Consider the following 18,267-nt stretch of genomic DNA (forward strand, 5'->3'; position numbering starts at 1 on the left):
CTCATGGCTTGTAGTGAATGTCTATTTACACCCATGAATCAGAGGCCACCATCTTTGAGTTTGATATTTCATGTTGGCTGGACAGAATATATGGTGTATTGTGCTGACTGGCACAGGAGGTGATTTTAGATGCCTGATCCTTAGAGATGTTGAGCAGCTATAACTTCCATTAACCCAACTGCACAAGCTTCTCATTGATATCAATCAGAGCTGCAGGTCCCTGGTGTCATGACACACAGATCTCAAACCTAGGTCTGCAGAGGCCATGGGAACCACCACACTCCAACCCTCTACCTGGCATCCGGCTGATAATGGCTTATCTGGGACCCATGAAGCCCAGCTCCAGGTGAGGCTCCACTCCTGAGGTCCAATTGGCGGAGCCACGGAGCAGCTGGTTGGCCCACTGGCCCTACTTAATGGAGCAGAAAACAGGAAGCTGTCTGAACAGCTGGGCTGCACTCTGCTTGGGCTATGTGCCTTGTGCTTTCTGCTCCCTGATTTCTTGGCATCTGACTTGTGGTTCCGGTTTGTCTTCTGCTTCTGACCTTCTGGTATCCTGACCCAGCTGACTCTTGTGTCCTGTCTTGTGACTGGACTCTGACTGCAATGACTAGGTCTGGCTGCCTATCACCTGTCTATGACACCCAACACCCCTTAGGATCAGGCACTAACACTGTATTGTAGATGTCCTCAAGAGTTTCAATGCTTTATAAATTGATCCATAGTGACCGTTATTCTCCTGAAGGGTTTGTGCCCGTGGCCACTCTGAAATTTTTCACTTATGCTAATGAAACTTGTCAGGTAACCACTAAAAGTGAGCTGAAAGAGATTTTATTGCTTTGAGCTGAGAGGCCGCATCTCAGCAGTCAGAATTTGCTTTGGTGTTTTGGCAACTACACTCAGACCTTTGAAGTTGTCCAGCTGCGAGCCCTCAGAGGTGTAAATATTTTCAACTAATATTTTCAATATAAATGATAATATCAATAACAAAATTTTTTTTTTTTTTTTGAGTATCTGGGGTGGTTACAGATAAATTTAATTTAGTGTAGAACTGTGAATGACACCATGAGTGATGGAATTAAAGACTTAATTTAAAATAGAATAGTTGGTTAACGCAAGTAGGAATTATGATATAACCATACAATGCATTTTTATACTCACATTCCAAAATTAAATGGTGCGTACAAGGGTGAGGATTCCCTGAATGAGAAGAATGGGTAAATAATCCTCTCTCTGATGGTGGATGAGCATGCTGATCTAAAATTAATGTGCCACCCTTTTTAAAATAATTTACAACAACACTCTTGATTAATTTGCATTAAGCCTACATTTTACCCTATCTATATTTCTGCTACCATAATTAAAATACTTCTACTCCCTCATGGGCTATTTATGATTAAACATTATCTTTAACAACTGATTAAATGCCTTTCCAATAACTGTTTTGGAAGAATACTATCTATATTGACATTCACATTACATCCAAAACTCTTATTAGAGCCAAACATGTTTACAACATGGCCTGGGGTTATGTCCTAATTTATCTCTAACTTGCCTCCGAGTTGTCTTTCTTCACTTCACACACCATTTACCAGGCCTCACTATTGTCAAGCCTAAACTTAGGCCTCAAAACCTATTCATTTTAGCACATTTCTGTGTACTGTACTATAAACAAACTTCACTTTCATACTTCACAGAGGACAGGTTCCCAATCATCATGTGGCCAAAGGAAAAAAAAATTGAAAAAAATAGACTGAGAACACGGATTCTGAGTTTAATGGAGACGTGAATATGGCAGACCCCTACATAATTAAATACTAATATAGCCTATAACTAAGAGAAAGTGGGACATGATAGAAATACATTGGGCCAAATTCTAATCTCAGTCAAACGCACGTAAACACATTGACTTCAAAAGGATGCACGGGTATAACTGTGAGCAGAATTTGGCTCTTTGGACTCATTCCAAAGCCCACTGAAGTCAATGGGAAGCTTTCCATATGACTTCAATGAGTTTTGGATCAGGCCTTTTATGTTTGGTATCATCAGGTAAATGAACCCCTCCAAGTCTTACGAATAAGTATAAATGTAATTATCAGTAATTACTTTTATGAAATATGACTGTGTCAAAATGAAATAAATGACAACCTGTGATGAGGATTTAAAATCAATAATAGTGGAAATTCAGCTGCAGTTTCATGATGCTGAATTTCATAAAACCCATATTAGTGAGAGTGTGATATATCAGCAGAAGGAGTTCAACAACTGCTCTGGAGCAGTTATTCATTTGTTAGGGGGATAATTCCTACCAACAATCAATTAGCAATGGTGTCCTGGGGCACTGGTGTTATGTTTTACAATCCTAAACACCTCTTTACCATATTTTCATAAATTGTATTCAGGTCCAGGGTTTAAAAGAATTCGCATAATCTACATTGTACTGTCCTGATACATTGTTATATGTTCAAACTCAAACAAATTAGAGCATTTTTCCCCTTACCCACCTCATGTAATAAAAAGGGTTTGGGTTTGCTTTCTCTATTCTGAACATTACGTTGACTTTCAAATAAAAATATGAATGCTGCATGTAAAATAACGACCTTCATGAATATGTTCTGATTTCTTTTGCAATGCAATTGAATTTGGGTTGAAAGGAAAATCATTTTTTCATTCACGCTCAAGTTGAGTCGGATTATTTTTCTAGAAAGGTGACCTGATAAAGAAGAAAAGATCTAATACAAAAGTAATTTGTTATCTCTTTAGACCATTCTCCAAATTTCAGTGAAATACATTTGAGACTGAGGCTTGGTCTACACTTATAGATTCCAAGGCCATAAGGGACCACTGTGATCAGTTAGTCTGAGCTCCTGAATAACACAAGCCATAGAACTTCCCCAAAATAATTCCTAGAACAAATCTTTTAGAAAAACACTTGTATAACTACATTGATTAGGGATGTGAATTTTTTTTTAAACCAATATATTTATACTGGTACAAGACCTATGCCATTTCTACACACTATCAGTTATGTCGGTATAACCTATGTCACTTGGGTGTGAATAAGATTACCCCCAAGCAACAAAGTTACACCAAATTTCTCCGGCCAGCATAGCTGCCGACGCTCACTGGGGGTGGATTAAGACAATGGGAGAGCTCTTCCCCATCGGCTTAGAGTAGCTACACTAGAGAGCTTACAGAAGCGTAGCTGCATCAGTGCAGCTGCGATGCTGTAAGCTCTCGAAGTATGGCCATAGCCCTAGTGTGAATGCAGTTATACTAGTATAAAGGTGCCTTATACTGATGTAGATTATTCCCCTTTCTGTAAGGGGTTCGTTACACCTGTAAAAAACACCTTTAGACTGGTATAACTGCATCCACAATGGAGGGTAGGAAGGGGAGGTTGTATGTGTACTCCTTTAACTATATCTGTATGGTCAAAGCAATACTACTGTCTAATGTAGACCTTATCCTCCTTTGCTTTGCTTGTTGTCTAGTCATTTACACATGTTCAAAGTGAATGTAAAATGCTACTGAAGCAGAATGGTAGAGTTATTTAACCACATTTACCCACACTTTGCACTGGTATAAAGGATTACGCTAGATGCAGTGCAAGAGAGAATCATGTCCTTTGTTTTAATCATGGGAAAAGAGCATTCCCCCTGATTCTAACTCCAGGATGCATGACTGAGAGAGCACTGTAGCATTTCCCAGGCTTCAACAAACAGTGGTATTTGCATGCCTTACTCCAAAGAATGCTTTGTCAGTTGAGACCTATTTTCTTGTTAATTTTCAACCTTGGGAAGATTGAGCTACTTATTATTTACTATGAGCATTTAAAAAAAAAAATCACATGTTGATTATGAACATGTATTGTTAATTAAGGGACTGATCCTGTGTGGTGATGAGACCTGTAGAACACCTTCAATTGCTAATGATGTCATTGGATGGTGCTTAGCACCTCTCAAGATACACACTGCAGAATTGGATTGTGTAGAGGAATCTGAGCAATATACAGAAAGAAAACTAAAAGACCAAATTATTTTAACTTGAATTGTAAACAGGAATATTTTAATGAGAGCTTCTGGAGTTTCCTTTCTAATGGTCTAAAATATTGTGACTGAAATCCTGACTCCAGTGAAGTCAATGGCAAAACTCCCATTGACTTCAATGGAGACCCTGTTTTTTTTTCTCTCCAAACTAAAATAAACTTGTGCATAAACCATAGGAGTTTTTATCAAGGTGAATCATTAAATAAAGAAAGTGTCTGTATGTTATATGTTATGCAAGCTGATGGATGTATTCCACCACCCTTACTATCCATGAGTAGTAATCTCTTTCCACCATTAGCACCATTCATTTTAATAGGACTGCTAGCACAGTAAAGTGCTACTCAGCTCTATATAAGAGAATAGACTCTAGTCCTGAATGTTACACTGTTTACATGAGTTATACATCTTATATATAGCAGGAACCAAGTACTTATCATGATTTAACACAAAAATAAACCTTGTATTCATCCAGTCCACGTGAATATTATGGTATAGAACAACCATGCTCAGACTGCGGATCGCAAGCCGCAAATGGATCTTTAAACTGCCTCCTGTGGCTCTGTGCAGCACATGATCTTAAAACACTCTATGATTTAATTATTAAACAATCAGGATGCTTTTATTATGCTATTAACCAATTAAGTTATCACCTTGCACCAAGTTATTAACTTACTTGCTGTGAGAATTATACATATATAATGTATATAAACTAAGTATTTCCCCTGTCAGACTGTTTAAATATGAATAGCACCATAGTAAATGAAACAATGAATTCACACTATTGTGGTTCTTTTGGGCAATGCTGATCGCTAATATGGCTCCTGAACCACTGTGGTCTGAGTATCATTGACGTAATAGTAAATACAATACAGAGTAGATAAGCCAACAAATACAGTAGAGTTGCCACACACATATTAACATATTGTAATATACATGACAAATTATCATGCAAAAGGTCTCATCTGATTATTATGACTACATATGGTATGTTATTTTTCTCTGGACTGGTGCATCAGCTGCCTGATACAGTGCCCAAGAATGTGTAAAACGCCTTCAGAGTTACAAAGAACTTTACATAGATTTCTGCTATGAAGAGAATTTCTCCACTTAGTTACAGTGCATAGGAACTGCTAAGAGACAAAGGGCATAGATGACTGAACCGACATAGCTAACTTGTGCATGTACTATTATTATTAATATTATTTATTATTTTTATTGTGATAACACTTAGGAACCTCAGTCATAGAGTGGAAGCCCATTGTGCTAGGTGCTGTACAAACACAGAACAAAACCCCAAAAAGCTTACTATTTCCTGATGTCAGAAAAACTGCTCCCATACTGCTGAGGAATGCTCTGGATTTCATATGTGAAGATGAAGACAGTCATTCTCAGTCCTCCTCACTCCCAGACTCACTACCTGACATACTTCCCTATAGAGGATTACTGTTAGAAAAGAGCAGTAATCAGTTGCACTGGAGTCTTGAAGGGAACTCTTTCAGAAAAGATCGGTTACTTGCATTACTGAACAGAGGAAATCACACATAAATGAGATTCCTTTTTATATTGTTCATGCTAACTAAACTTGTGGGGAAAAAAATACATTGAAAAACACGACTTGCTGAAAGCAATCAGATTCCTGCCTCTGACATTTGTTCATTCAAGTAATTTATTCCCCCTTTTTAAATGTTTCCACTTCCTTTTGATACAGGTGCACTACTCATGCCTGGCACATTCCCTAAGCTGTGCATCATGCTTCAGGAAGTGGAATATGAAGATCGCTATTTCCAAGACCTTATCTATGCCACAGAATGGAATCACTTGTAACAACTAGTTTAAGAAAAAATGTTAGAGTGCGTCCATACCCACTGTACTGATCCAGTTTAAGTTTTGCTCCACATTCACAGTAGTACTGAACTAAACAACTTCATTTAAAATGCTTTCTGGGCACCTAGCCCACAGTTCCTGGCTCAGTTTCCAGAAGCAATGCATTCTGGGAGATTCTGTAAGGCCACCAGGGCACTGTAGAACACTAGTGGGAGAACCAGCACCAGTTTAACTAAAATCATTTTATACACGTTTAGTTAAATCAGAACAAACTCACGGATCCACTTAAATCAGTTTAAGTGATAACACTGTAGATTAATTTGGTAAGTTATCCTGGTTCAGGTTCACCATGCACTGCCCCTAGTGAGCTGGAGTCTGCATGTTATTATTTATTATTATTATTACTGCTGTCATCATAGTACCTAATATAGTGGTTCTTAACCAGGTGTATGCATAGCCCTGGGAGTAGGCAGAGGTCTTCCAGGGGGTACATCAACTCATTTAGATATTTGCTTAGTTTTACAACAGGCTACATAAAAAGAACGAGCAAAGTCAGTACAAACTAAAATGTCATATAAGCAAAGACTTGTTTGTACTGCTCTATATACTACACCCTGAAATGTAAGTACTATATTTATATTCCAATTGATTTATTTTATAATTATATGGTAAAAATGAGCAAGTAAGCAATTTTTCAGTAATAGTGTGCTGTGAGACTTTTGTATTTTTATGTCTGATTTTATAAGCAAGTAGTTTTTAAGTGAGGTGAAACTTGGGAATGTACAGGACAAATCAGACTCCTGAAATGAGCACAGTACAGAGATACTGAAAGATTGACAGCCACTTACTGAAATGTTCGTTGGAAGCCTCCCTGCTCAGTGCTGATCTGTTTAGCTTCTGACTGTGGCAAAAGCACAATACAAAGTAGAATGGCTGCAAACTACAGACTGGAGACTACCCACAATCACTGAGAACCATACACTACTACTGCATACTCTGAGTTCTTTCCCAGAAGTTGAGAGGCCATAAATCCATCTTGTAATATCACCCAGACAAATACTTGTATGTACATCACTGTGCAGTTTGATTTTTCTATTAGTTGTAGAAACAAAGAAAATCACCATAAAGCAAAAGACAGAATCCTAGGTTTGCTGAAATGTTCAGGACTGAGATGCAAAAGCAATTGATTTATTTACTAAAGTTTGTAGAAAGCCCTGAATCCCAGTATAGTTCCCTTTGAGACATCAGGTCAATTTTAGAGTCTTTAATTCAGTTGTAATAGAATGTAATTGTACAGGCGTTTTGCCCTGTCCTGGCATCTCAGTACCTCCAATACAAGTATGTGCTTTAGCAAGTGGAGGGAGAGAGAGAGAGGGTGAAACTGATGAATGAGTCTGAAAAAGATTGTGAGAAATTCCTGTTAGTCTGGCTTTTTGACTCTCTTATCTTTCTGCAAAAACAGGAACACCACCTAAATGAAACTATCTCAGGCATCTGTAGTTTCTCATTATGCAGTACTTCCAGCACCAGTTCATTACATGAGAAGATTGTTCTTACTTTATTTTTTCATCTGCACCATTAAAATCCAGTGGATGGGGAGGGGCAGATAAGTGTGTGGAAAAGTGTTGGAGGGGTTATTAATCACTTGGAATGTAAGTTAAACAACATCTTAAACACTGGAAAAGTTTTATTAGTAGGCTGACTTTTGCTGAAAAAAAAATGCAAAAAAAGCCCAAATTAATTTGTATGCCATATAGTCCAAGACAGAGGATTCAGGACTCCATCCATGTAGTAAATTAAATTCTATTTTTATTGTTACCTATTAAAATCAAGAATCCAAAAAAGTGGGTCATATTGCAACATAATGCAATTCTAGAGTTCATAGATTAAAAACACACATATTATGGAGCTCTTTACATTGCATTCAGTTTACTGTGTTCATTGTCACTTACAGAAATAATGGCCTCAATCTAGGCAAAAGTTTCACAGTGCATCTCTCAAGTAATGTGTTAATAGTTAAAAGTTAAAAATTTTCCCATGCAGACAGCAGGTACTTTCAGATTACAATTTTGGAATTTGGATATTTTCAAGGATCCTTAACTAAGTATTAAGATGAACAGCCTTTGGCTCATCATCATCATCTAGTTTGACCTCCTGAATAACACCCAGTAACTTCTGCATCAAGCCATTTGAGCTATAGCATATGGTATGGCAATAGTCCCTGTCTTGGGGAGGGCTTTTATGGGATTTTGAACTGTGCCATCTTGTGAGAACCATACATGGCTCTCATCAATCGTAGATGTTTCTCCAGACAGGCATTTAATACTTGAAGTGTAGGGTAATACTGAGTGTATGTCTACACTAAGGGGGGAAAAATGCATCAGCGAATCTTAAAGCTTGGCTCAACTGACTCAGGCTCATGGGACTTGTGCTATGGGGCTAAAAGGTTCCCACTTGGGCTGGAGCCACTCACTGGGTTTCTGTATTCAGGCTCCAACCTGAGCGAGCATATCTATGCTGTTATTTGTAGCCCCATAGCATGAGCTCTGCAAACCTGAATCAGTGATGCAGGCTCTCAGACTCGCTGCTGTGGGATTTGTGGGATTTTTTGTTTGGTTAGTTGAGGTTTTTGGGGAGGTTTTTTTTGCTTGCTTCATTTCTGCCCAGTTGTAGTCCCAGGTACAAGGTGAGGCAGCTGCCTGGAGAACATGGGAGATGATCCTCTGCTTTTTGGTTTCTCTTCCTGGGACTGGTCTCAAGTACTAAGTTAATGACTTTCCCCATATGGATTCTGGACTCTGCAGGAACTGATGGACAACTTCAGCGGTCTTAAATAATATTCTAAAAGTTCAGAAATGCCTCTCTCTGACCTATGGGTAATTCTGTGTCTCACTTAAGTACTGACTTGTCAGCTGAGCAAGGTCTAAGAAGTACTTTTAACTCCCAATCTATCTTTTTCCCTGAATATTCTTTGTAATTACCTACTGGCTAGTCCAGTTGCTAGATTGACTTACATTTGTTACTTTCAACCTCACTCACATTCTATTTCCTTTCATTTTTTCTCTGTCCTCTTTTTCTAGGAGTCTTTCTCTGTCTCTTTCCATTAGCCTTCTGCCTCCATCCTCACAGAAAGAGTTCTTTTCTCTTTCATGCTTTCTCACAAAACTATGTTATAAGGATCTTCTAAATAGGCTCCTTTGTAGGAAAGGTGAAAATGTCCTTTTTTTAATCCAAGGACATTCAGATCAGTTACACTCAATTTTTTTGCAAGACAAGCTCATACTCTTCCTTTGTTTAAAACAGTTCAAACTAAACCCAGAGTCAAACCAAGTTCAGCTTACACAGCTAAAAACATATTTAACTATCATTTCCTCAGTTTTAACCCTTTACTAGAGTTATTCATAAGACTACAACAAAAGTAATAAGTCCTCATTGGTGCTGGTGCTACTTGATTTCAGAGCTTGTGTGTTTCAGATTGCTGTGCTAAACTTAGAGAAACTGGTGAGCAGAGCTGAATGGGTCACACTGGAACCTCAAAACAAGTAAAGATATGCTTTACCAATCCGTACAACACTAGCATATTGTCATGGTGTTCATTGTACAGCCATAAGAATGGCCCTAGTGGGTCACACCAATGGTCCAGCTAGCCCAATATCCTGTCTTCCGAGTGTGGCCAGCATCAGATGCTCCAGAGGGAATGAACAGAACAGGCCAATTTATTGAGTGATCCATCCCTGTCATCCAGTCCCAGCTTTTGGTGGTCAGATGTTGAGGGACACCCGAAGCATGGTGTTGTGTTCTTCACCATCTTGGCTAATTACCATAAATGGACCTATCCTCTAATTTTGGCCTTCACAGTTACATTTTTGGTCTTCACAGCATCCTCTGGCAATGAGTTCCACAGGTTGACTCTATTGCGTGAAGAAGTACTTCCTTACGTTTGTTTTAAACCTGCTGCCTATTAATTTCATTGGGTGACCCCTGCTTCTTGTGCTATGTTAAGGGGTAAATAACACTTTTTCTCCATATCATTCATGATTTTATAGACCTCTAGCATATGCCTCCTTAGTAATCTCTTTTCTAAAATGGACAGTCCCAGTCTTCCTAATCTCTCCTCATATGGAAGCTGTTTCATATTCCTAATCATTTTTGTTGCACTTCTCTGTATCTTTTCCATTTCTAATATATCTTTTTTAAAATGGGGCAACCAGAACTACATGTGGTATTTCAAGGTGTGGGCATACCATGGATTTAGATAGTGACATTATGAAATTTTGTCCTTTTAACAATCCCTTTCATTATAGTTCCTAATATTCTGTTAGCTTTTTTGATGGCCACTGTACATTGACCAGATGTTTAGAGAGAACTATTCATGGTGATTCCAAGATCCCTCTTTTGGTGATAACAGCTAATTTACCTAGATCCTATCATTTTGTATGTATGGTTAGGATTGTTTTCCAATGTGCATTACTTTGCATTTATCCACATAGAATTTCATCTTCCATTTTGTTGCCCAATCACCCAGTTTTGTGAGATCCCTTTGTAAACCTTCACAGTCATCTTTGGACTTAACTATCTTGAGTAATTTTGTGTCATCTGTAAACTAATTACTCTAATACCTTTTTTTCTCATCATCTATTAATATGTTGAACAGCACTGGTCACACTACACAAAACATACAGCTGTACTGTATATCAGTAAATGCATGAATCTTAGTTTAAGCTGAGTGAAGTATTTATCTTCCGTGCCTGTTCAGTATATCTTATTTATAGGAAAACCATCCTCACACACTAGGATCAAGTTTCAGCAGCTTTGCTGCTAGTATTGAAAAGATTAGCTGAGCCTTTATTCAGTTAGAATGTCTGCATCAGTGTGTGTCTTGGGGAAAAAAAAAAATCTATTCTTTGTTGTTTGTCTGTTGTATGTTGTTTTGAGACATACTAAGACCTTAATGGAGTTGCACCTACATATTCCCAGCCTGAATATGGCTCTTGAGCACACTGTGTGTTAGAGAGCCATGGGTGGTCAGTTGAGCCATCATGCTTCTCTTCTCCCCTGCCTCCTTTTCTCACCTTGTTTCCTTCTTAGGTCTGGTCAGAGGAAACTAATTGTTGAACATCTCTTTTTTACTGTGCTTGGAGTCTTTTTACAGTTATGTATGGCTTCCTCTGACTCTTAAGGACTATCTGTCTCTGACTGAATTCCTCAGTTATAACAATAGTTCTCAGCCTTCACTGCCTGGTACTTAAGAGAGAACTCTTCCTATTTCAGTATCTCCAGCTTTCAACACACTATACCTTTCTCATACTGTGCCTCTCATTACTGAATTTTACACTACATTTCTTATTGTTGTTCCTGTCTCTGACATACATATACATTGGAATAAATGCAGGCACAAACTGCAAGATTCTGAAAGTTACTCAAAACATCTTCTAATTAATATACTACTATATAAGTATGGGTAGGGGCATATCTCAAAAGCTAATAGTCTTTGTCCTTGGTTAATTTTCTAGTCCTATGACAAGGAAGAAAAGTGCTGATATAATTTAGTATTCTACTTACTACTTTTTAAATTAATGTAAAGCAAAGAATAGAAAGTACTGTAAGCTAGTAGCAGGTGACCTTCTTGAGCACAGGAAAATATTTAGTTAGTATTTATGACTTATCTGCTCTTAGCAAAATATTATAAGATAGTCAACAAATTATTTAGAGCTGGTAAAATTCCAGTTTTCTAACAATGCAATGTCAAATGGAGTTTCATGCACAGTGACACTGAGTTCCAGGCACAGTAATGTGTTATAGTGTAGGCTGTCACCACGTTCCATGTGAGGTGACAGATTATTGACCCTGAGGTTTACTCAGGCATATTAATATGCTACAAATTAATAGTCTATAAATACTTTTTTGGTTGAGCTGACATCAGAGAGTGGAGAAGTGCTCCAGGCAAAATAAGCACCAACCTGAATTTTTGCACATCCCCAAATTGAACCAAACATCTTTTTCAGATGAGGATAGATTTCATTGTATTCTTTCCTATCTCTTTCCAATAGATCTTGGGTTTTCTCCATTATCTTATTCGCAGACCACTATATCTTGTAGATATAGAGACATCAAGCTTGATTGCAGGGCCCTTGATTCCTGCACCATCAACAATACACTAATTTTATAGATGACGAAGTGAAGAAAAATGTCCACTATAAATTACATAACAGTTTTAGGGAGGGAAAATGTAATCATGCAAACTGTAATTTTACCAGAGTTAATACCATTATTCTTGCAAAAATTGTCATGGACCTTTAAGGACCCCAAGAGGTTAGAACACTTTTTTTTTGTCTTGTCTACAAGACAGCTCTTTCATCAACACAATTCTCCTAACACCAAACTGGGACTCTGTTTCAATACTAACTACCCTTTCCACTTCCTTTTGCTTCTTACAGGTAGGAAGGGAGCAAAGAGAATGTTCAAACCCCATCCACAGGTCTCCCTCTTGACCCCTCTGGTCATAACCCAAAATTTCAGGAATAGTGGAATTTTTAGGAATAGTGATTCATGATTGACCACAAGAGACAGGAAAAACATGCAGTCATATCATGGGGGAGTTTTATGCCAGTAAACACAGTCAGCCTGGAAGAGTCTGTTTAAAAAAGTAGTGTAAAAATAAGAGTCTGGCATCAAAAACAGTTTTTAAAACTACAGTGTTGTTGAAAAACCACTCCTGCCATTTAGGTGATCTAAAATAGAAAGTGCCACATTTTCAACATAGCTTTGTACTTGAAATTTGTGGGTATAATTTTGCACTGTTATTATTTGCAGGCACAATTTGTGTCACTTAAGACTTCTTAACTACCTGACTTTCAGACACAATCACATACTTACATGAGGTGGCCTAAATTAAGCCCAGAAAATTGTAAATACAAGACTGGAGACCAGTACTTTCAGAAAATTTGGCTGAAATCATCTAAATTTTCTGAGCCAAATACTGCACTAACCAAAGAGACTGTCCAGGATATAAATCAGAATTCTGAACTTTAATGCAGTAGTTTTAAAAGTTTCCACATTAACAGTGAGCTTCCTGGTAAGTTCTAACTATTGTCTCTTAAAAGTGACTCTCCAAACACAACAAGCTATGAAGGAAGGTATGCTTCTCTATCATTACAGATAACATATGCCACATACTGTTAATACTCTGAGTTAATAATCTAATTCATTATCCCAACGGACAGTCAAGCCTAACCTTGAATATGTCCACTGAAGGCAATTCCAGAGTTTCCCTTTACAGTTAGTTCCATTGCTATCCTGCTTTCTTATAGTTCTAATGCTTTTCCTAATACTAGCCCCAAATATCTCATTGCCTAGCTTAGGATGATTAGTTCTTGTTTTTTCTTTGTTGACTAGTTACTGTAATAATTGATCTTGCTCTGCTATTTAACACAGTGTTATAGACTGTCAGTTTACCCTTTTTGCCTTCTTTAATAGTAAATAGCACTTTTCATCCATAGGTCTTAAATCACTTTTCAGACGTGAGTAACATTACCATCTGCCTTAGAGAAACTGAGGTACAGAGTGATTAAGTGGCTTGTTTTCAGAGCTCACACAGCAAATCAGTAGCAGAGAAGGGAATAGAGGTAGATCTGCTGAATCCAATCTGGGGCTCTTCCATGAGACCATACTGTCTTTTTATCTCAACAATTCATTGGAAGGGGCAGAAAAGGAGATGAAGGGAAAAGAAGAGAATAGTGAAATGAGGCAGCGGAGAAGAGGGTTTTTAATCTGCCTTTCCTAATATAGATGAGGCTTTGAAAAGTCTCATATAAGATCCAGTTCAGTGATAAGAAAAGGGCAGTTCAAGGGGCTTAGAACTTTATAAAATAATAAAAGTATTATAAAAAAAATAAATAAAAAATCTCCACCTGTTGTGACTCCATAATTGCACAACAGTTTCTGTTTTAGCCTCCCAAACAACTTTCAGAAATAATACTCAGTGAAGGGCCAGTAGACTTGAGTGATTTTTTTCCCTAAAAAGCAGGGGTTACAAAAAATCACAGTTCCCCTCCAGCTGTGTACTTTCTAGCTTTACAGACCCCCTCTAAATGTGTTTACACTTCCTTTGTTTCAGCAAAATAAAGTATTTTTGCTGTGTGTGTGTTTCAATTAGACATCTAAAAATCTCACAGTTTTAAATCCTTTACACACATAAGCAATCCCATTGACTTCAGTGGGAATGCTCACGTCTGGAAACCTCATTTGCTGCTTACGTGAGGTTACCTTTCTGAAGCATCCTTTGCTTACTTGGATTGTAAGATATTAGGGGCAGGGACCATCATCCTGTTCTGTGTTTGTACAGCACCTAGCACAACAGCATCCTGGTCCATGACTGGGGCTCCTAGGTGCTACAATAATACAAATAATTATAATAAAGGAAGTACATTACAATGCTGAATTCAGTCCACTTTGCCACACCTACTGCAGCAAGACAATTTTTTTAAATGGCCATAGTGGCACTATTAATTAAATTAATGAATTTATTTACCAAAAACTGAGTTTATTTAAAGTGTCCTTTCCAGCCCTTGAAACTACTGATGAGAAAGTATTTGTCCATTTGAAATTAGATTATTTATTTGCATTGACTGAAGAGGTGGATAAAATTGCCAATAAAGATTTTTTTATGAAAAACTGAAACTGTTTTGAATCCCCCCTTTTTCCTTTTCTCCTCCCTTTCCTAATGGCAAAATAGAATTAGAAGGGTGGGTGGAAAGGAGAGAGAGCATGAGGAAGTAAACAAAAAGCCCATCCACAAAACATTATGGGTTTTCTTTTTTTCTTTTAGATTTTCATCAAAGAAACAAAATTTCCCCCAAAAAAATGTTGGTTGGGTGGAAAAAGACCATTTTCTGTAGAAAAATGTTTTGGAGGAGGATTTTTTCCACCAGCTCAAATATTCCGTTTCTCTATTATGATTAGTAATAGTTGGCCTGCTGTCGCACACTAACTAGTCAATGTGTTTTATACCTGTTTTATACCTGTGTTTTATTCACAGGGCACAGGAGTCTATTGTTACTCCAGGGGGAATTTTGCACCAAAATATTAAAAAAATTCTGCACACCATTTTAAAATTCTGCATTTTATTTGTCAAAGTAACACAATATAATCATGCGAGTTTCAATTATTTTGATAATTTATTTAAAAATACTTGTCAACGAATAGGTCTGTAATAATACAGACAACAAAACAGATTCAGGAAGTGGGTTTTTTTGACAAATAGATTCCTTGGTGCGCATATTAACACAGAACTTTGCGTAATCATTCATTTAAACGGACGTACAGAAATGTATTCGCCGCATCACTCAAATGCGGTGCAAAGGCCTGGGGGAGTCGGGCAAGGGAGGAGCTGAGGGAGAGATGGAAGTGATTGCTGGGAAGGAGCCTGTGAGTGAACCTGGGGGTGGGGGGCGTGGGTGGCAGAGGTCTGGGACAGGTTGTCTGGAGGGGGAGGGATTGTTAGCGAGTTTGGCGAGAGCCTCCCCCATGCGGACCCTGGCTGAGCCCCCGCCTCTCCCATTCGGTCAGTCAGGCACCCCTGCCCGTCCCTTGTATCCCTGCATCCACCCATGCAGCCAGGCACAGCTGCCCCTCCCCCTGCACCCCCACATATCCCACAGCCCCAGCTCCCACTCGGCCCCTGGCTGAATGTTGTCGCCCCACAAGTAGCAGTACCTCTGCCTCTGCCTGTCCCGTCCCCACGGCCCCGGGTCTGTGCCCCGCTCTGTCCGTTCCCGCCCACGTCCCGTGCGCGCCTCCTTCTCACCTCAGCAGCCGCCACCTCTCCCCTCGCGCTCTGTCCGTTCCCGCCCACGTCCCGTGCGCGCCTCCTTCTCACCTCAGCAGCCGCCACCTCTCCCCTCGCGCTCTGTCCGTTCCCGCCCACGTCCCGTGCGCGCCTCCTTCTCACCTCAGCAGCCGCCACCTCTCCCCTCGCGCTCTGTCCGTTCCCGCCCACGTCCCGTGCGCGCCTCCTTCTCACCTCAGCAGCCGCCACTTCTCCCCTGGCGCTCTGCCCTGGGCCAGCTGCCCTTCGCCCTCCTCTAGCACCACCCGGTGGGCGAGAGGTGCAATTGCAGCTTCCCTTCGCCTCTCCCTCAGAATAATCCATTCTTCTGCGGGAGGAAGCGGGGGGGGGGACGGGACAATTAATTCTGCGCTTGCGCAGTATTCCCCCAGACGCGGGGTTCTGTCACAGCCTCCCCCCCGCCACAGGGTCTGGCAGTTTATCGCAGGCTGGAAGCAAGGGCTCGCCTGCCCCAGCCTTCCAGCTCGGAGGGGCCCGGGGTGATGAGTCCCTAGTGTTGGTGACGGCGTAGCTGCGGCCCCCTCCACCCCGCCGCAAGGTGGGGAGAATCGCGTTGGGAGAGGGGCGGCGTCAGGGTATTTAGAGCCAGAGCGGGTGGAGGCGAGTGAATCAACCCGGGGCGCGGCGGAACCGTTGGCGAGGGGCGGCGTGTTCCATCCCCGGGGCACGCGTTCGGGAGGACACCACGGCCGCGCGCGGGGGGACGGGCGATGATGGAGGAGGAGCCGCCGCCGCCGCCAGGGCTGTGAGCTCGGCGGCCGGCCCCGCCCCTGGGGGCCGAAAGGAAGAACTTCGGGCGTTCCCGCGTCGAGCCAAGCCGAGAGACTCCGCGCGAGGCGGCCGCCGCGCGTGATCCGGACGTTGCTGGCGCCCGGCAGGTCGGTGGCGGGGTCTGGTGCCCGCCGCGGGCAGGGGGGACGCGGCCGCGGGCGGGTTCCGCGCGCAGCGCCTGAGGCGCCTGAAGGAAGCTCGCTGCGGCGCGAGCCCCTGGGGGCGAACGAAGGCGCCCTCCCGCCCCGGTCGGTCACCCGCGCCCCGGTCGCGCTGCTGTCACTTCCCCTGAGAGGGAATACAGGAGCGTTGGCTGCGGGAGATCAGTCGGAGGCTAGTCTCGTCTAATCTAGTCGGATACTGACCCCCTCTTGTTGCGGGGGAAACTGGTGTGCGTGTGGGAGGGGCGGGAGAAGGAGGCGCACTTGAAACCCGTGTTCTCCTCTGCTGTAAACTCCGCAGCTGTTGTCCGCAGAGCGCGTTCCAGCAGTCCGCGAGCTCTCACTCGCTGACAGGCCAAATCGCATTCACCAGATCTCAGGCCGAGGTGCCCGCTGCAAGGAGGCTCAGGCTAGCTTGACGAAGAGATCCGGCAATAGAGGACAGTTTCCGGAGGAGAAAGGACACCAAGCTAGCTAGAATACGTAACAACGACCAAGGAACCCTTCTTGAGTTGGAACAAGTCACACAAGTAGAGGCACTGGAAGCTTTGAGGGATGTGAGTCACCAGTAGAAACCTGCTCCATCATGAATAGTGAGAGAGTAAAAAGCAATTGGGCCTACTACTGACCCAAAATAGTTTGTCTTCTCTGCAGGAATCATTATTTATCTTCTTGAAGAAGCTGTGATAGTCCAACTGGTTCTCAGGAAACCAACTCTGAATGCTAATTCCTATCCCAGCTCTACCCTCCCATTTTCTAGACATAGTCACTGAAAAAGTCTTGACAGCATCTCACCTCTGTTAGTAGCTTGGGTCCTTCATGGTCAGGATCTAGACCGGGCAAAGATAGCTATAATAGCAGTGATGAATTACCCCCTTATGGCTATTAAAGTCCAATGGAGGCTACTTCCTCTTAGGAACACAGCTTCTGCTTCGCAAAGAGTTGCTATTAGGTATGGTAGAGACAGAAAGATATGATAGGAACTGGGATGGTAGCACTGACAGCTAGTATTGTAGTCCATACTGTGATGATACTCTGCCTATTGTGTTACAACATTTTATATTTAGTCATTTTGGAAAGTTACTGATATATTGACAGTTACAGTTATCAGTATTTTTAAGGATTGATTTCCGTCAAAATTGCATGAGAGGTTATGGTGTAGTACAGTATTTTTCAGAGTAAACAAATTATGCTTTCTTGTTCAGATATTTTAGACTTATTACTTGTGTTGTGGCCTCACACCTGATGTATGTGGAGAAATTATTGATTCATAGATTGCAAGGCCAGACCAGAGGAGACCATTATGATGTAATCCGACATCCTGTGTAACACAAGCCATAGAACTTCCCTAAAATAATTCTTAGGTCCTACCTTTCAGAAAAACATCCAATCTTGATTTAAAAATTGTCAGTGATGGAGAATCCACCATGATCCTTGCTAAATTGTTCCTATGGTTAATTACTCACTTAAAAAAAAAACTTATTTCCTGTTTGAATTTGTCTAGCTTCAATTTTCAGACATTAGATTGTTGTATCTTTCTCTACTAAACTGAATATCCCATTATTAAATATTTTTCCCCATGTAGGTACTTATGGACTGTACTCAAGTCACCCCT

The 18,267-nt window shown here is 40.8% G+C and overlaps 1 protein-coding gene across 4 annotated transcripts in view; it reads left to right on the forward strand.

The window, feature by feature from the left end:
* The first annotated feature begins 15,860 nt into the window (after positions 1 to 15,860).
* Positions 15,861 to 18,267, forward strand: part of FAM118A (family with sequence similarity 118 member A) — a 33,407-nt gene continuing 31,000 nt past the window's right edge. For 2 of the 4 annotated variants that reach the window (XM_067531087.1, XM_067531089.1), the window contains exons 1-2: positions 16,445 to 16,598; positions 16,954 to 17,209. The gene's annotated coding sequence lies outside the window, so the exon portion shown is untranslated. Of the gene's footprint in view, positions 16,259 to 16,444; positions 16,599 to 16,953; positions 17,210 to 18,267 lie in introns of those variants that run through there. The other 2 variants (XM_067531090.1, XM_067531088.1) reach the window with 2 other exon arrangements.

This window comes from Emydura macquarii, unplaced genomic scaffold (genome assembly GCF_026122565.2).
Source record: "Emydura macquarii macquarii isolate MOO-44397 ecotype Brisbane River unplaced genomic scaffold, CSIRO-AGI_Emac_v2 contig_3122, whole genome shotgun sequence".
In the NCBI taxonomy this organism is placed as follows: domain Eukaryota; kingdom Metazoa; phylum Chordata; order Testudines; family Chelidae; genus Emydura; species Emydura macquarii.